The 18,189-nt window shown below is 47.8% G+C and overlaps 7 non-coding genes and 15 pseudogenes across 7 annotated transcripts; all 22 read right to left on the bottom strand.

Moving 5' to 3' along the window:
* Positions 1–141: 141 nt before the first annotated feature.
* Positions 142–262, bottom strand: LOC137420103 (5S ribosomal RNA; annotated as a pseudogene).
* Positions 263–980: 718 nt separating this feature from the next.
* Positions 981–1,099, bottom strand: LOC137419709 (5S ribosomal RNA). Its single transcript, XR_010983007.2, has one exon. It is a non-coding gene; the product is annotated as a 5S ribosomal RNA (ribosomal RNA).
* A 718-nt stretch (positions 1,100–1,817) lies between these two features.
* LOC137419849 (5S ribosomal RNA) lies at positions 1,818–1,936 on the bottom strand. Its single transcript, XR_013622252.1, has one exon. It is a non-coding gene; the product is annotated as a 5S ribosomal RNA (ribosomal RNA).
* A 718-nt stretch (positions 1,937–2,654) lies between these two features.
* Positions 2,655–2,773, bottom strand: LOC137419739 (5S ribosomal RNA). The gene has a single exon (XR_010983034.2). It is a non-coding gene; the product is annotated as a 5S ribosomal RNA (ribosomal RNA).
* A 730-nt stretch (positions 2,774–3,503) lies between these two features.
* LOC137419936 (5S ribosomal RNA) lies at positions 3,504–3,612 on the bottom strand (annotated as a pseudogene).
* A 718-nt stretch (positions 3,613–4,330) lies between these two features.
* Positions 4,331–4,449, bottom strand: LOC137419978 (5S ribosomal RNA). The gene has a single exon (XR_013622249.1). It is a non-coding gene; the product is annotated as a 5S ribosomal RNA (ribosomal RNA).
* Positions 4,450–5,177: 728 nt separating this feature from the next.
* On the bottom strand, positions 5,178–5,296 carry LOC137419806 (5S ribosomal RNA; annotated as a pseudogene).
* A 718-nt stretch (positions 5,297–6,014) lies between these two features.
* On the bottom strand, positions 6,015–6,133 carry LOC137419915 (5S ribosomal RNA; annotated as a pseudogene).
* Positions 6,134–6,863: 730 nt separating this feature from the next.
* On the bottom strand, positions 6,864–6,982 carry LOC137419708 (5S ribosomal RNA; annotated as a pseudogene).
* Positions 6,983–7,700: 718 nt separating this feature from the next.
* Positions 7,701–7,819, bottom strand: LOC137419848 (5S ribosomal RNA; annotated as a pseudogene).
* A 731-nt stretch (positions 7,820–8,550) lies between these two features.
* LOC137419738 (5S ribosomal RNA) lies at positions 8,551–8,668 on the bottom strand (annotated as a pseudogene).
* A 718-nt stretch (positions 8,669–9,386) lies between these two features.
* LOC137420026 (5S ribosomal RNA) lies at positions 9,387–9,505 on the bottom strand (annotated as a pseudogene).
* Positions 9,506–10,235: 730 nt separating this feature from the next.
* LOC137419935 (5S ribosomal RNA) lies at positions 10,236–10,354 on the bottom strand (annotated as a pseudogene).
* A 718-nt stretch (positions 10,355–11,072) lies between these two features.
* Positions 11,073–11,191, bottom strand: LOC137419774 (5S ribosomal RNA). The gene has a single exon (XR_010983067.2). It is a non-coding gene; the product is annotated as a 5S ribosomal RNA (ribosomal RNA).
* A 718-nt stretch (positions 11,192–11,909) lies between these two features.
* Positions 11,910–12,028, bottom strand: LOC137419862 (5S ribosomal RNA). The gene has a single exon (XR_013622248.1). It is a non-coding gene; the product is annotated as a 5S ribosomal RNA (ribosomal RNA).
* A 728-nt stretch (positions 12,029–12,756) lies between these two features.
* On the bottom strand, positions 12,757–12,875 carry LOC137419992 (5S ribosomal RNA; annotated as a pseudogene).
* A 718-nt stretch (positions 12,876–13,593) lies between these two features.
* Positions 13,594–13,712, bottom strand: LOC137419997 (5S ribosomal RNA; annotated as a pseudogene).
* A 730-nt stretch (positions 13,713–14,442) lies between these two features.
* On the bottom strand, positions 14,443–14,561 carry LOC137419787 (5S ribosomal RNA; annotated as a pseudogene).
* A 718-nt stretch (positions 14,562–15,279) lies between these two features.
* Positions 15,280–15,398, bottom strand: LOC137419799 (5S ribosomal RNA; annotated as a pseudogene).
* Positions 15,399–16,127: 729 nt separating this feature from the next.
* Positions 16,128–16,246, bottom strand: LOC137420025 (5S ribosomal RNA). Its single transcript, XR_013622257.1, has one exon. It is a non-coding gene; the product is annotated as a 5S ribosomal RNA (ribosomal RNA).
* A 718-nt stretch (positions 16,247–16,964) lies between these two features.
* On the bottom strand, positions 16,965–17,083 carry LOC137419826 (5S ribosomal RNA; annotated as a pseudogene).
* Positions 17,084–17,813: 730 nt separating this feature from the next.
* Positions 17,814–17,932, bottom strand: LOC137419823 (5S ribosomal RNA; annotated as a pseudogene).
* Between the last annotated feature and the right edge of the window lie 257 nt (positions 17,933–18,189).

The raw sequence follows: 18,189 nt of genomic DNA, 5'->3' as shown, positions 1-18,189 counted from the left end.
AGTAGACGTGGTTAGCTGGTAGTAGCGGCAGTTGTAGTCGAAGACTCGCAGTGGCGCGGCAAAAACTAAATTACCATCAAGCGCATCAGTCAGCCCAAATTGCAGACACTCGAAACAAGACCACACCCGACAGCAGAAAAAAGCCTACAACACCCGGTGTTCCCAGGCAGTCTCCCATCCAGGTACTAACCTGGCCCGAACCTGCTTGGTTCTTCCGAGATCAGACGAGATCGGGCGTATTCAGGGTGGTATGATCGTAGGCAACAACAGATTCTCTTTGGATGTTCATAAAGGATCGATTTATAATGTTTCTCAAGTGAGAGCCTCGTTCCCTCCACCACCCAAGGTGCATGGAGGTGATGTTTTCACACCTGTCTGTTCGTTTTTGAACAAGACATCTCACAAAATTGCCGACGGTTTCGGGCGAAATTTGGCAGCAATGTGGCATCTGTGACAAGGCAGAAATGTTTCCATTTTGGTGAAGATCCGGATTCGGATCCGGCTCCGAGAAATATTTTGACTGATTCTTCACCATTGGGAGATTGGTTCAAAAACGACACACAGCAGGAAATCTCAAAAGGTTGTCGACGGATTTGGACGAAACTTGGTGGACTGTTTGGGGGTATTACACGGATGATTCGATTCGATATTGGTGAAGATCTAAATGTGGATTCGACATGAGAATTCTTTATTTTTGTAGTAGGAGCGGCAGTAGTCGTGGGAGTCGTCGTCGAGAAGGATTGGCACTGGAAGGCCAGTCGTACTCACAGTAACGGCACTGGTAGTCGTAGGCAAGCAGTAGTATACAAATACTGGTGGGGTGAGTACCCGTAGTAGTAAGTAGACGTGGTTAGCTGGTAGTAGCGGCAGTTGTAGTCGAAGACTAGCAGCGGCGCGGCAAAAACTAAATTACCATCAAGCGCATCAGTCAGCGCAAATTGCAGACACTCGAAACAAGACCACACACGACAGCAGAAAAAAGCCTACAACACCCGGTGTTCCGAGGAAGTCTCCCATCCAGGTACGAACCGGGCCCGAACCTGCTTAGCTTCCGAGATCAGACGAGATCGGGCGTATTCAGGGTGGTATGATCGTAGGCAACAACAGATTCTCTTTGGATGTTCATAAAGGATCGATTTATAATGTTTCTCAAGTGAGATCCTCGTTCCCTCCACCACCCAAGGTGCATGGAGGTGATGTTTTCACACCTGTCTGTCCGTTTTTGAACAAGACATCTCACAAAATTGCCGACGGATTCGGGCGAAATTTGGCAGCAATGTGGCATCTGTGACAAGGAAGAAATGTTTCCATTTTGGTGAAGATCCGGATTCGGATCCGGCTCCGAGAAATATTTTGACTGATTCTTCACCATTGGGAGATTGGTTCAAAAACGACACACAGCAGGAAATCTCAAAAGGTTGTCGACGGATTTGGACGAAACTTGGTGGACTGTTTGGGGGTATTACACGGATGATTCGATTCGATATTGGTGAAGATCTAAATGTGGATTCGACATGAGAATTCTTTATTTTTGTAGTAGGAGCGGCAGTAGTCGTGGGAGTCGTCGTCGAGAAGGATTGGCACTGGAAGGCCAGTCGTACTCACAGTAACGGCACTGGTAGTCGTAGGCAAGCAGTAGTATACAAATACTGGTGGGGTGAGTACCCGTGGTAGTAAGTAGACGTGGTTAGCTGGTAGTAGCGGCAGTTGTAGTCGAAGACTAGCAGCGGCGCGGCAAAAACTAAATTACCATCAAGCGCATCAGTCAGCGCAAATTGCAGACACTCGAAACAAGACCACACACGACAGCAGAAAAAAGCCTACAACACCCGGTGTTCCGAGGCAGTCTCCCATCCAGGTACGAACCGGGCCCGAACCTGCTTAGCTTCCGAGATCAGACGAGATCGGGCGTATTCAGGGTGGTATGATCGTAGGCAACAACAGATTCTCTTTGGATGTTCATAAAGGATCGATTTATAATGTTTCTCAAGTGAGATCCTCGTTCCCTCCACCACCCAAGGTGCATGGAGGTGATGTTTTCACACCTGTCTGTCCGTTTTTGAACAAGACATCTCACAAAATTGCCGACGGATTCGGGCGAAATTTGGCAGCAATGTGGCATCTGTGACAAGGAAGAAATGTTTCCATTTTGGTGAAGATCCGGATTCGGATCCGGCTCCGAGAAATATTTTGACTGATTCTTCACCATTGGGAGATTGGTTCAAAAACGACACACAGCAGGAAATCTCAAAAGGTTGTCGACGGATTTGGACGAAACTTGGTGGACTGTTTGGGGGTATTACACGGATGATTCGATTCGATATTGGTGAAGATCTAAATGTGGATTCGACATGAGAATTCTTTATTTTTGTAGTAGGAGCGGCAGTAGTCGTGGGAGTCGTCGTCGAGAAGGATTGGCACTGGAAGGCCAGTCGTACTCACAGTAACGGCACTGGTAGTCGTAGGCAAGCAGTAGTATACAAATACTGGTGGGGTGAGTACCCGTGGTAGTAAGTAGACGTGGTAGGCTGGTAGTAGCGGCAGTTGTCGTCGAAGACAAGCAGTGGCGCGGCAAAAAGTAAATTACCATCAAGCGCATCAGTCAGCGCAATTTGCAGACACTCAAAACAAGACCACACCCGACAGCAGAAAAAAGCCTACAACACCCGGTATTCCTAGGCAGTCGCCCATCCAGGTACGATCCGGGCCCGAACCTGCTTAGCTTCCGAGATCAGACGAGATCGGGCGTATTCAGGGTGGTATGATCGTAGGCAACAGCAGAGTCTCTTTGGATGTTTATAAAGGATCGATAATGTTTCTCAAGTGAGAGTCTCGTTCCCTCCGCCACCCAAGGTGCATGGAGGTGATGTTTTCACACCTGTCTGTCTGTTTGCTTGTCTGTCCGTTTTTGAACAAGATATCTCACAAAATTGCAGACGGATTCGGGCAAAATTTTGCAGCAGTATGGCATCTGTGACAAGGAAGAAATGTTTCCATTTTGGTGAAGATCCGGATTCGGATCTGGCTCCGAGAAATATTTTGACTGATTCTTCACCATTGGGAGATTGGTTCAAAAACGATACAGAGCAGGAAATCTCAAAAGGTTGTCGACGGATTTGGAGGAAACTTTGTGGACTGTTTGGGTGTCTCACAAGGATGATTCGATTCGATTTTGTTGAAGATCTGAATGTGGATTCGACATGAGAATGCTTTATTTTAGTAGTAGGAGTGGCAGTAGTCGTGGGAGTCGTCGTCGAGAAGGAGTGGCACTGGAAGGCCAGTCGAACTCACAGTGGCGGCACTGGTAGTCGTAGGCAAGTAGTAGTATACAAATACTGGTGGGGTGAGTACCCGTGGTAGTAAGTAGACGTGGTTAGCTGGTAGTAGCGGCAGTTGTAGTCGAAGACTAGCAGTGGCGCGGCAAAAACTAAATTTCCATCAAGCGCATCAGTCAGCGCAAATTGCAGACACTCGAAACAAGACCACACCCGACAGCAGAAAAAAGCCTACAACACCCGGTGTTCCCAGGCAGTCTCCCATCCAGGTACTAACCGGGCCCGAACCTGCCTAGCTTCCGAGATCAGGCGTATTCAGGGTGGTATGATCGTAGGCAACAACCGATGCTCTTTGGATGTTCATAAAGGATCGATTTATAATGTTTCTCAAGTGAGAGCCTCGTTCCCTCCACCACCCAAGGTGCATGGAGGTGATGTTTTCACACCTGTCTGTCCGTTTTTGAACAAGACATCTCACAAAATTGCCGACGGATTCGGGCGAAATTTGGCAGCAATGTGGCATCTGTGACAAGGAAGAAATGTTTCCATTTTGGTGAAGATCCGGATTCGGATCCGGCTCCGAGAAATATTTTGACTGATTCTTCACCATTGGGAGATTGGTTCAAAAACGACACACAGCAGGAAATCTCAAAAGGTTGTCGACGGAATTGGACGAAACTTGGTGGACTGTTTGGGGGTATTACACGGATGATTCGATTCGATATTGGTGAAGATCTAAATGTGGATTCGACATGAGAATTCTTTATTTTTGTAGTAGGAGCGGCAGTAGTCGTGGGAGTCGTCGTCGAGAAGGATTGGCACTGGAAGGCCAGTCGTACTCACAGTAACGGCACTGGTAGTCGTAGGCAAGCAGTAGTATACAAATACTGGTGGGGTGAGTACCCGTGGTAGTAAGTAGACGTGGTAGGCTGGTAGTAGCGGCAGTTGTCGTCGAAGACTAGCAGTGGCGCGGCAAAAAGTAAATTACCATCAAGCGCATCAGTCAGCGCAAATTGCAGACACTCAAAACAAGACCACACCCGACAGCAGAAAAAAGCCGACAACACCCGGTATTCCCAGGCAGTCGCCCATCCAAGTACGATCCGGGCCCGAACCTGCTTAGCTTCCGAGATCAGACGAGATCGGGCGTATTCAGGGTGGTATGATCGTAGGCAACAACTGAGTCTCTTTGGATGTTTATAAAGGATCGATAATGTTTCTCAAGTGAGAGCCCCGTTCCCGCCGACACCCAAGGTGCATGGAGGTGATGTTTTCACACCTGTCTGTCTGTTTGCTTGTCTGTCCGTTTTTGAACAAGATATCACAAAATTGCAGACGGATTCGGGCAAAATTTGGCAGCAGTGTGGCATCTGTGACAAGGAAGAAATGTTTCCATTTTGGTGAAGATCCGGATTCGGATCCGGCTCCGAGAAATATTTTGACTGATTCTTCACCATTGGGAGATTGGTTCAAAAACGATACACAGCAGGAAATCTCAAAAGGTTGTCGACGGATTTGGAAGAAACGAGGTGGACTGTTTGGGGGTATTACATGGATGATTCGATTCGATTTTGGTGAAGATCTGAATGTGGATTCGACATGAGAATTCTTTATTTTAGTAGTAGGAGTGGCAGTAGTCGTGGGAGTCGTCGTCGAGAAGGAGTGGCACTGGAAGGCCAGTCGAACTCACAGTAGCGGCAATGGTAGTCGTAGGCAAGTAGTAGTATACAAATACTGGTGGGGTGAGTACCCGTGGTAGTAAGTAGACGTGGTTAGCTGGTAGTAGCGGCAGTTGTAGTCGAAGACTAGCAGTGGCGCGGCAAAAACTAAATTTCCATCAAGCGCATCAGTCAGCGCAAATTGCAGACACTCGAAACAAGACCACACCCGACAGCAGAAAAAAGCCTACAACACCCAGTGTTCCCAGGCAGTCTCCCATCGAGGTACTAACCGGGCACGAACCTGGTTGGCTTCCGAGATCAGACGAGATCGGGCGTATTCAGGGTGGTATGATCGTAGGCAACAACAGATTCTCTTTGGATGTTCATAAAGGATCGATTTATAATGTTTCTCAAGTGAGAGCCTCGTTCCCTCCACCACCCAAGGTGCATGGAGATGATGTTTTCACACCTGTCTGTCCGTTTTTGAACAAGACATCTCACAAAATTGCCGACGGTTTCGGGCGAAATTTGGCAGCAATGTGGCATCTGTGACAAGGCAGAAATGTTTCCATTTTGGTGAAGATCCGGATTCGGATCCGGCTCCGAGAAATATTTTGACTGATTCTTCACCATTGGGAGATTGGTTCAAAAACGACACACAGCAGGAAATCTCAAAAGGTTGTCGACGGATTTGGACGAAACTTGGTGGACTGTTTGGGGGTATTACACGGATGATTCGATTCGATTTTGGTGAATATCTAAATGTGGATTCGACATGAGAATTCTTTATTTTTGTAGTAGGAGCGGCAGTAGTCGTGGGAGTCGTCATCGAGAAGGATTGGCACTGGAAGGCCAATCGTACTCACAGTAACGGCACTGGTAGTCGTAGGCAAGCAGTAGTATACAAATACTGGTGGGGTGAGTACCCGTGGTAGTAAGTAGACGTGGTAGGCTGGTAGTAGCGGCAGTTGTCGTCGAAGACTCGCAGTGGCGCGGCAAAAAGTAAATTACCATCAAGCGCATCAGTCAGCGCAAATTGCAGACACTCAAAACAAGACCACACCCGACAGCAGAAAAAAGCCTACAACACGCGGTATTCCCAGGCAGTCGCCCATCCAGATACTATCCGGGCCCGAACCTGAATAGCTTTCGAGATCAGACGAGATCGGGCGTATTCAGGGTGGTATGATCGTAGGCAACAACAGAGTCTCTTTGGATGTTTATAAAGGATCGATAATGTTTCTCAAGTGAGAGTCTCGTTCCCTCCGCCACCCAAGGTGCATGGAGGTGATGTTTTCACATTTGTCTGTCTGTTTGCTTGTCTGTCCGTTTTTGAACAAGATATCTCACAAAATTGCAGACGGATTCGGGCAAAATTTGGCAGCAGTGTGGCATCTGTGACAAGGAAGAAATGTTTCCATTTTGGTGAAGATCCGGATTCGGATCCGGCTCCGAGAAATATTTTGACTGATTCTTCACCATTGGGAGATTGGTTCAAAAACGATACAGAGCAGGAAATCTCAAAAGGTTGTCGACGGATTTGGAGGAAACTTGGTGGACTGTTTGGGTGTCTTACAAGGATGATTCGATTCGATTTTGTTGAAGATCTGAATGTGGATTCGACATGAGAATTCTTTATTTTAGTAGTAGGAGTGGCAGTAGTCGTGGGAGTCGTCGTCGAGAAGGAGTGGCACTGGAAGGCCAGTCGAACTCACAGTAGCGGCACTGGTAGTCGTAGGCAAGCAGTAGTATACAAATACTGGTGGGGTGAGTACCCGTGGTAGTAAGTAGACGTGGTTAGCTGGTAGTAGCGGCAGTTGTAGTCGAAGACTAGCAGTGGCGCGGCAAAAACTAAATTACCATCAAGCGCATCAGTCAGCGCAAATTGCAGACACTCGAAACAAGCCCACACCCGACAGCAGAAAAAAGCCTACAACACCCTTTGTTCCCAGGCAGTCTCCCATACAGGTACTAACCGGGCCCGAACCTGCTTAGGTTCCGAGATCAGACGAGATCGGGCGTATTCAGGGTGGTATGATCGTACGCAACAACAGATTCTCTTTGGGTGTTCATAAAGGATCGATTTATAATGTTTCTCAAGTGAGAGCCTCGTTCCCTCCACCACCCAAGGTGCATGGAGGTGATGTTTTCACACCTGTCTGTTCGTTTTTGAACAAGACATCTCACAAAATTGCCGACGGTTTCGGGCGAAATTTGGCAGAAATGTGGCATCTGTGACAAGGCAGAAATGTTTCCATTTTGGTGAAGATCCGGATTCGGATCCGGCTCCGAGAAATATTTTGACTGATTCTTCACCATTGGGAGATTGGTTCAAAAACGACACACAGCAGGAAATCTCAAAAGGTTGTCGACGGATTTGGACGAAACTTGGTGGACTGTTTGGGGGTATTACACGGATGATTCGATTCGATATTGGTGAAGATCTAAATGTGGATTCGACATGAGAATTCTTTATTTTTGTAGTAGGAGCAGCAGTAGTCGTGGGAGTCGTCGTCGAGAAGGATTGGCACTGGAAGGCCAGTCGTACTCACAGTAACGGCACTGGTAGTCGTAGGCAAGCAGTTGTATACAAATACTGGTGGGGTGAGTACCCGTGGTAGTAAGTAGACGTGGTAGGCTGGTAGTAGCGGCAGTTGTCGTCGAAGACGAGCAGTGGCGCGGCAAAAAGTAAATTACCATCAAGCGCATCAGTCAGCGCAAATTGCAGACACTCAAAACAAGACCACACCCGACAGCAGAAAAAAGCCGACAACACCCGGTATTCCCAGGCAGTCGCCCATCCAGGTACGATCCGGGCCCGAACCTGCTTAGCTTCAGAGATCAGACGAGATCGGGCGTATTCAGGGTGGTATGATCGTAGGCAACAACTGAGTCTCTTTGGATGTTTATAAAGGATCGATTAATGTTTCTCAAGTGAGAGCCCCGTTCCCGCCGCCACCCAAGGTGCATGGAGGTGATGTTTTCACACCTGTCTGTCTGTTTGCTTGTCTGTCCGTTTTTGAACAAGATATCTCACAAAATTGCAGACGGATTCGGGCAAAATTTGGCAGCAGTGTGGCATCTGTGACAAGGAAGAAATGTTTCCATTTTGGTGAAGATCCGGATTCGGATCCGGCTCCGAGAAATATTTTGACTGATTCTTCACCATTGGGAGATTGGTTCAAAAACGATACACAGCAGGAAATCTCAAAAGGTTGTCGACGGATTTGGAGGAAACTTGGTGGACTGTTTGGGTGTCTTACAAGGATGATTCGATTCGATTTTGTTGAAGATCTGAATGTGGATTCGACATGAGAATTCTTTATTTTAGTAGTAGGAGTGGCAGTAGTCGTGGGAGTCGTCGTCGAGAAGGAGTGGCACTGGAAGGCCAGTCGAACTCACAGTAGCGGCACTGGTAGTCGTAGGCAAGCAGTAGTATACAAATACTGGTGGGGTGAGTACCCGTGGTAGTAAGTAGTCGTGGTTAGCTGGTAGTAGCGGCAGTTGTAGTCGAAGACGAGCAGCGGCGCGGCAAAAACTAAATTATCATCAAGCGCATCAGTCAGCGCAAATTGCAGACACTCGAAACAAGACCACACACGACAGCAGAAAAAAGCCTGCAACACCTGGTGTTCCCAGGCAGTCTCCCATCCAGGTACTAACTGGCCCGAACCTGCTTACCTTCCGAGATCAGACGAGATCGCGCGCATTCAGGGTGGTATGATCGTAGGCAACAACAGATTCTCTTTGGATGTTCATAAAGGATCGATTTATAATGTTTCTCAAGTGAGAGCCTCGTTCCCTCCACCACCCAAGGTGCATGGAGGTGATGTTTTCACACCTGTCTGTCCGTTTTTGAACAAGACATCTCACAAAATTGCCGACGGATTCGGGCGAAATTTGGCAGCAATGTGGCATCTGTGACAAGGAAGAAATGTTTCCATTTTGGTGAGGATCCGGATTCGGATCCGGCTCCGAGAAATATTTTGACTGATTCCTCACCATTGGGAGATTGGTTCAAAAACGACACAAAGCAGGAAATCTCAAAAGGTTGTCGACGGATTTGGACGAAACTTGGTGGACTGTTTGGGGGTATTACACGGATGATTCGATTCGATATTGGTGAAGATCTAAATGTGGATTCGACATGAGAATTCTTTATTTTTGTAGTAGGAGCGGCAGTAGTCGTGGGAGTCGTCGTCGAGAAGGATTGGCACTGGAAGGCCAGTCGTACTCACAGTAACGGCACTGGTAGTCGTAGGCAAGCAGTAGCATACAAATACTGGTGGGGTGAGTACCCGTGGTAGTAAGTAGACGTGGTAGGCTGGTAGTAGCGGCAGTTGTCGTCGAAGACTAGCAGTGGCGCGGCAAAAAGTAAATTACCATCAAGCGCATCGGTCAGCGCAAATTGCAGACACTCAAAACAAGACCACACCCGACAGCAGAAAAAAGCCGACAACACCAGGTATTCCCAGGCAGTCGCCCATCCAGGTACGATCCGGGCCCGAACTGGCTTAGCTTCCGAGATCAGACGAGATCGGGCGTATTCAGGGTGGTATGATCGTAGGCAACAACAGAGTCTCTTTGGATGTTTATAAAGGATCGATAATGTTTCTCAAGTGAGAGCCCCGTTCCCGCCGCCACCCAAGGTGCATGGAGGTGATGTTTTCACACCTGTCTGTCTGTTTGCTTGTCTGTCCGTTTTTGAACAAGATATCTCACAAAATTGCAGACGGATTCGGGCAAAATTTGGCAGCAGTGTGGCATCTGTGACAAGGAAGAAATGTTTGCATTTTGGTGAAGATCCGGATTCGGATCCGGCTCCGAGAAATATTTTGACTGATTCTTCACCATTGGGAGATTGGTTCAAAAACGATACACAGCAGGAAATCTCAAAAGGTTGTCGACGGATTTGGAGGAAACTTGGTGGACTGTTTGGGTGTCTTACAAGGATGATTCGATTCGATTTTGTTGAAGATCTGAATGTGGATTCGACATGAGGATTCTTTATTTTAGTAGTAGGAGTGGCAGTAGTCGTGGGAGTCGTCGTCGAGAAGGAGTGGCACTGGAAGGCCAGTCGAACTCACAGTAGCGGCACTGGTAGTCGTAGGGAAGCAGTAGTATACAAATACTGGTAGGGTGAGTACCCGTGGTATTAAGTAGACGTGGTTAGCTGGTAGTAGCGGCAGTTGTAGTCGAAGACTAGCAGCGGCGCGGCAAAAAGTAAATTACCATCAAGCGCATCAGTCAGCGCAAATTGCAGACACTCAAAACAAGACCACACCCGACAGCAGAAAAAAGCCTACAACACCCGGTATTCCTAGGCAGTCGCCCATCCAGGTACGATCCGGGCCCGAACCTACTTAGCTTCCGAGATCAGACGAGATCGGGCGTATTCAGGGTGGTACGATCGTAGGCAACAACAGATTCTCTTTGGATGTTCATAAAGGATCGATTTATAATGTTTCTCAAGTGAGATCCTCGTTCCCTCCACCACTCAAGGTGCATGGAGGTGATGTTTTCACACCTGTCTGTCCGTTTTTGAACAAGACATCTCACAAAATTGCCGACGGATTCGGGCAAAATTTTGCAGCAGTATGGCATCTGTGACAAGGAAGAAATGTTTCCATTTTGGTGAAGATCCGGATTCGGATCTGGCTCCGAGAAATATTTTGACTGATTCTTCACCATTGGGAGATTGGTTCAAAAACGATACAGAGCAGGAAATCTCAAAAGGTTGTCGACGGATTTGGAGGAAACTTTGTGGACTGTTTGGGTGTCTCACAAGGATGATTCGATTCGATTTTGTTGAAGATCTGAATGTGGATTCGACATGAGAATGCTTTATTTTAGTAGTAGGAGTGGCAGTAGTCGTGGGAGTCGTCGTCGAGAAGGAGTGGCACTGGAAGGCCAGTCGAACTCACAGTGGCGGCACTGGTAGTCGTAGGCAAGTAGTAGTATACAAATACTGGTGGGGTGAGTACCCGTGGTAGTAAGTAGACGTGGTTAGCTGGTAGTAGCGGCAGTTGAAGTCGAAGACTAGCAGTGGCGCGGCAAAAACTAAATTTCCATCAAGCGCATCAGTCAGCGCAAATTGCAGACACTCGAAACAAGACCACACCCGACAGCAGAAAAAAGCCTACAACACCCGGTGTTCCCAGGCAGTCTCCCATCCAGGTACTAACCGGGCCCGAACCTGCCTAGCTTCCGAGATCAGACGAGATCGGGCGTATTCAGGGTGGTATGATCGTAGGCAACAACCGATGCTCTTTGGATGTTCATAAAGGATCGATTTATAATGTTTCTCAAGTGAGAGCCTCGTTCCCTCCACCACCCAAGGTGCATGGAGGTGATGTTTTCACACCTGTCTGTCCGTTTTTGAACAAGACATCTCACAAAATTGCCGACGGATTCGGGCGAAATTTGGCAGCAATGTGGCATCTGTGACAAGGAAGAAATGTTTCCATTTTGGTGAAGATCCGGATTCGGATCCGGCTCCGAGAAATATTTTGACTGATTCTTCACCATTGGGAGATTGGTTCAAAAACGACACACAGCAGGAAATCTCAAAAGGTTGTCGACGGAATTGGACGAAACTTGGTGGACTGTTTGGGGGTATTACACGGATGATTCGATTCGATATTGGTGAAGATCTAAATGTGGATTCGACATGAGAATTCTTTATTTTTGTAGTAGGAGCGGCAGTAGTCGTGGGAGTCGTCGTCGAGAAGGATTGGCACTGGAAGGCCAGTCGTACTCACAGTAACGGCACTGGTAGTCGTAGGCAAGCAGTAGTATACAAATACTGGTGGGGTGAGTACCCGTGGTAGTAAGTAGACGTGGTAGGCTGGTAGTAGCGGCAGTTGTCGTCGAAGACTAGCAGTGGCGCGGCAAAAAGTAAATTACCATCAAGCGCATCAGTCAGCGCAAATTGCAGTCACTCAAAACAAGACCACACCCGACAGCAGAAAAAAGCCGACAACACCCGGTATTCCCAGGCAGTCGCCCATCCAAGTACGATCCGGGCCCGAACCTGCTTAGCTTCCGAGATCAGACGAGATCGGGCGTATTCAGGGTGGTATGATCGTAGGCAACAACTGAGTCTCTTTGGATGTTTATAAAGGATCGATAATGTTTCTCAAGTGAGAGCCCCGTTCCCGCCGACACCCAAGGTGCATGGAGGTGATGTTTTCACACCTGTCTGTCTGTTTGCTTGTCTGTCCGTTTTTGAACAAGATATCACAAAATTGCAGACGGATTCGGGCAAAATTTGGCAGCAGTGTGGCATCTGTGACAAGGAAGAAATGTTTCCATTTTGGTGAAGATCCGGATTCGGATCCGGCTCCGAGAAATATTTTGACTGATTCTTCACCATTGGGAGATTGGTTCAAAAACGATACACAGCAGGAAATCTCAAAAGGTTGTCGACGGATTTGGAAGAAACGAGGTGGACTGTTTGGGGGTATTACATGGATGATTCGATTCGATTTTGGTGAAGATCTGAATGTGGATTCGACATGAGAATTCTTTATTTTAGTAGTAGGAGTGGCAGTAGTCGTGGGAGTCGTCGTCGAGAAGGAGTGGCACTGGAAGGCCAGTCGAACTCACAGTAGCGGCAATGGTAGTCGTAGGCAAGTAGTAGTATACAAATACTGGTGGGGTGAGTACCCGTGGTAGTAAGTAGACGTGGTTAGCTGGTAGTAGCGGCAGTTGTAGTCGAAGACTAGCAGTGGCGCGGCAAAAACTAAATTTCCATCAAGCGCATCAGTCAGCGCAAATTGCAGACACTCGAAACAAGACCACACCCGACAGCAGAAAAAAGCCTACAACACCCAGTGTTCCCAGGCAGTCTCCCATCGAGGTACTAACCGGGCACGAACCTGGTTGGCTTCCGAGATCAGACGAGATCGGGCGTATTCAGGGTGGTATGATCGTAGGCAACAACAGATTCTCTTTGGATGTTCATAAAGGATCGATTTATAATGTTTCTCAAGTGAGAGCCTCGTTCCCTCCACCACCCAAGGTGCATGGAGATGATGTTTTCACACCTGTCTGTCCGTTTTTGAACAAGACATCTCACAAAATTGCCGACGGTTTCGGGCGAAATTTGGCAGCAATGTGGCATCTGTGACAAGGCAGAAATGTTTCCATTTTGGTGAAGATCCGGATTCGGATCCGGCTCCGAGAAATATATTGACTGATTCTTCACCATTGGGAGATTGGTTCAAAAACGACACACAGCAGGAAATCTCAAAAGGTTGTCGACGGATTTGGACGAAACTTGGTGGACTGTTTGGGGGTATTACACGGATGATTCGATTCGATTTTGGTGAATATCTAAATGTGGATTCGACATGAGAATTCTTTATTTTTGTAGTAGGAGCGGCAGTAGTCGTGGGAGTCGTCATCGAGAAGGATTGGCACTGGAAGGCCAATCGTACTCACAGTAACGGCACTGGTAGTCGTAGGCAAGCAGTAGTATACAAATACTGGTGGGGTGAGTACCCGTGGTAGTAAGTAGACGTGGTAGGCTGGTAGTAGCGGCAGTTGTCGTCGAAGACTCGCAGTGGCGCGGCAAAAAGTAAATTACCATCAAGCGCATCAGTCAGCGCAAATTGCAGACACTCAAAACAAGACCACACCCGACAGCAGAAAAAAGCCTACAACACGCGGTATTCCCAGGCAGTCGCCCATCCAGATACTATCCGGGCCCGAACCTGAATAGCTTTCGAGATCAGACGAGATCGGGCGTATTCAGGGTGGTATGATCGTAGGCAACAACAGAGTCTCTTTGGATGTTTATAAAGGATCGATAATGTTTCTCAAGTGAGAGTCTCGTTCCCTCCGCCACCCAAGGTGCATGGAGGTGATGTTTTCACACCTGTCTGTCTGTTTGCTTGTCTGTCCGTTTTTGAACAAGATATCTCACAAAATTGCAGACGGATTCGGGCAAAATTTGGCAGCAGTGTGGCATCTGTGACAAGGAAGAAATGTTTCCATTTTGGTGAAGATCCGGATTCGGATCCGGCTCCGAGAAATATTTTGACTGATTCTTCACCATTGGGAGATTGGTTCAAAAACGATACAGAGCAGGAAATCTCAAAAGGTTGTCGACGGATTTGGAGGAAACTTGGTGGACTGTTTGGGTGTCTTACAAGGATGATTCGATTCGATTTTGTTGAAGATCTGAATGTGGATTCGACATGAGAATTCTTTATTTTAGTAGTAGGAGTGGCAGTAGTCGTGGGAGTCGTCGTCGAGAAGGAGTGGCACTGGAAGGCCAGTCGAACTCACAGTAGCAGCACTGGTAGTCGTAGGCAAGCAGTAGTATACAAATACTGGTGGGGTGAGTACCCGTGGTAGTAAGTAGACGTGGTTAGCTGGTAGTAGCGGCAGTTGTAGTCGAAGACTAGCAGTGGCGCGGCAAAAACTAAATTACCATCAAGCGCATCAGTCAGCGCAAATTGCAGACACTCGAAACAAGACCACACCCGACAGCAGAAAAAAGCCTACAACACCCTTTGTTCCCAGGCAGTCTCCCATCCAGGTACTAACCGGGCCCGAACCTGCTTAGGTTCCGAGATCAGACGAGATCGGGCGTATTCAGGGTGGTATGATCGTACGCAACAACAGATTCTCTTTGGATGTTCATAAAGGATCGATTTATAATGTTTCTCAAGTGAGAGCCTCGTTCCCTCCACCACCCAAGGTGCATGGAGGTGATGTTTTCACACCTGTCTGTTCGTTTTTGAACAAGACATCTCACAAAATTGCCGACGGTTTCGGGCGAAATTTGGCAGCAATGTGGCATCTGTGACAAGGCAGAAATGTTTCCATTTTGGTGAAGATCCGGATTCGGATCCGGCTCCGAGAAATATTTTGACTGATTCTTCACCATTGGGAGATTGGTTCAAAAACGACACACAGCAGGAAATCTCAAAAGGTTGTCGACGGATTTGGACGAAACTTGGTGGACTGTTTGGGGGTATTACACGGATGATTCGATTCGATATTGGTGAAGATCTAAATGTGGATTCGACATGAGAATTCTTTATTTTTGTAGTAGGAGCGGCAGTAGTCGTGGGAGTCGTCGTCGAGAAGGATTGGCACTGGAAGGCCAGTCGTACTCACAGTAACGGCACTGGTAGTCGTAGGCAAGCAGTTGTATACAAATACTGGTGGGGTGAGTACCCGTGGTAGTAAGTAGACGTGGTAGGCTGGTAGTAGCGGCAGTTGTCGTCGAAGACGAGCAGTGGCGCGGCAAAAAGTAAATTACCATCAAGCGCATCAGTCAGCGCAAATTGCAGACACTCAAAACAAGACCACACCCGACAGCAGAAAAAAGCCGACAACACCCGGTATTCCCAGGCAGTCGCCCATCCAGGTACGATCCGGGCCCGAACCTGCTTAGGTTCAGAGATCAGACGAGATCGGGCGTATTCAGGGTGGTATGATCGTAGGCAACAACAGAGTCTCTTTGGATGTTTATAAAGGATCGATAATGTTTCTCAAGTGAGAGCCCCGTTCCCGCCGCCACCCAAGGTGCATGGAGGTGATGTTTTCACACCTGTCTGTCTGTTTGCTTGTCTGTCCGTTTTTGAACAAGATATCTCACAAAATTGCAGACGGATTCGGGCAAAATTTGGCAGCAGTGTGGCATCTGTGACAAGGAAGAAATGTTTCCATTTTGGTGAAGATCCGGATTCGGATCCGGCTCCGACAAATATTTAGACTGATTCTTCACCATTGGGAGATTGGTTCAAAAACGATACACAGCAGGAAATCTCAAAAGGTTGTCGACGGATTTGGAGGAAACTTGGTGGACTGTTTGGGTGTCTTACAAGGATGATTCGATTCGATTTTGTTGAAGATCTGAATGTGGATTCGACATGAGAATCTTTATTTTAGTAGTAGGAGTGGCAGTAGTCGTGGGAGTCGTCGTCGAGAAGGAGTGGCACTGGAAGGCCAGTCGAACTCACAGTAGCGGCACTGGTAGTCGTAGGCAAGCAGTAGTATACAAATACTGGTGGGGTGAGTACCCGTGGTAGTAAGTAGACGTGGTTAGCTGGTAGTAGCGGCAGTTGTAGTCGAAGACGAGCAGCGGCGCGGCAAAAACTAAATTATCATCAAGCGCATCAGTCAGCGCAAATTGCAGACACTCGAAACAAGACCACACACGACAGCAGAAAAAAGCCTGCAACACCCGGTGTTCCCAGGCAGTCTCCCATCCAGGTACTAACCGGGCCCGAACCTGCTTAGCTTCCGAGATCAGACGAGATCGCGCGCATTCAGGGTGGTATGATCGTAGGCAACAACAGATTCTCTTTGGATGTTCATAAAGGATCGATTTATAATGTTTCTCAAGTGAGAGCCTCGTTCCCTCCACCACCCAAGGTGCATGGAGGTGATGTTTTCACACCTGTCTGTCCGTTTTTGAACAAGACATCTCACAAAATTGCCGACGGATTCGGGCGAAATTTGGCAGCAATGTGGCATCTGTGACAAGGAGGAAATGTTTCCATTTTGGTGAGGATCCGGATTCGGATCCGGCTCCGAGAAATATTTTGACTGATTCCTCACCATTGGGAGATTGGTTCAAAAACGACACAAAGCAGGAAATCTCAAAAGGTTGTCGACGGATTTGGACGAAACTTGGTGGACTGTTTGGGGGTATTACACGGATGATTCGATTCGATATTGGTGAAGATCTAAATGTGGATTCGACATGAGAATTCTTTATTTTTGTAGTAGGAGCGGCAGTAGTCGTGGGAGTCGTCGTCGAGAAGGATTGGCACTGGAAGGCCAGTCGTACTCACAGTAACGGCACTGGTAGTCGTAGGCAAGCAGTAGTATACAAATACTGGTGGGGTGAGTACCCGTGGTAGTAAGTAGACGTGGTAGGCTGGTAGTAGCGGCAGTTGTCGTCGAAGACTAGCAGTGGCGCGGCAAAAAGTAAATTACCATCAAGCGCATCAGTCAGCGCAAATTGCAGACACTCAAAACAAGACCACACCCGACAGCAGAAAAAAGCCGACAACACCAGGTATTCCCAGGCAGTCGCCCATCCAGGTACGATCCGGCCCCGAACCGGCTTAGCTTCCGAGATCAGACGAGATCGGGCGTATTCAGGGTGGTATGATCGTAGGCAACAACAGAGTCTCTTTGGATGTTTATAAAGGATCGATAATGTTTCTCAAGTGAGAGCCCCGTTCCCGCCGCCACCCAAGGTGCATGGAGGTGATGTTTTCACACCTGTCTGTCTGTTTGCTTGTCTGTCCGTTTTTTAACAAGACATCTCACAAAATTGCCGACGGATTCGGGCGAAATTTGGCAGCAATGTGGCATCTGTGACAAGGAAGAAATGTTTCCATTTTGGTGAAGATCCGGATTCGGATCCGGCTCCGAGAAATATTTTGACTGATTCTTCACCATTGGGAGATTGGTTCAAAAACGATACACAGCAGGAAATCTCAAAAGGTTGTCGACGGATTTGGACGAAACGAGGTGGACTGTTTGGGGGTAATACATGGATGATTCGATTCGATTTTGGTGAAGATCTGAATGTGGATTCGACATGAGAATTCTTTATTTTTGTAGTCGGATCGGCAGTAGTCGTGGGAGTCGTCGTCGAGAAGGATTGGCACTGGAAGGCCAGTCGTACTCACAGTAACGGCACTGGTAGTCGTAGGCAAGCAGTAGTATACAAATACTGGTGGGGTGAGTACCCATTGTAGTAAGTAGACGTGGTAGGCTGGTAGTAGCGGCAGTTGTCGTCGAAGCCTAGCAGTGGCGCGGCAAAAAGTAAATTACCATCAAGCGCATCAATCAGCGCAAATTGCAGACACTCAAAACAAGACCACACCCGACAGCAGAAAAAAGCCTACAACACCCGGTGTTCCCAGGCAGTCTCCCATCCAGGTACTAACCGGGCCCGAGCCTGCTTAGTTTCCGAGATCAGACGAGATCGAGGGTATTCAGGGTGGTATGATCGTAGGCAACAACAGATTCTCTTTGGATGTTCATAAAGGATCGATTTATAATGTTTCTCAAGTGAGAGCCTCGTTCCCTCCACCACCCAAGGTGCATGGAGGTGATGTTTTCACACCTGTCTGTTCGTTTTTGAACAAGATATCTCACAAAATTGCCGACGGATTCGGGCGAAATTTGGCAGCAATGTGGCATCTGTGACAAGGAAGAAATGTTTCCATTTTGGTGAAGATCCGGATTCGGATCCGGCTCGGAGAAATATTTTG

The sequence above is a fragment of the Myxine glutinosa genome, chromosome 1 (assembly GCF_964187855.1).
Source record: "Myxine glutinosa chromosome 1, kmMyxGlut1.1, whole genome shotgun sequence".
In the NCBI taxonomy this organism is placed as follows: Eukaryota; Metazoa; Chordata; class Myxini; order Myxiniformes; family Myxinidae; genus Myxine; species Myxine glutinosa.
The sequence above is the reverse complement of the archived record's forward strand: the minus strand, read 5'-3'. Positions and strand labels throughout refer to the sequence as shown.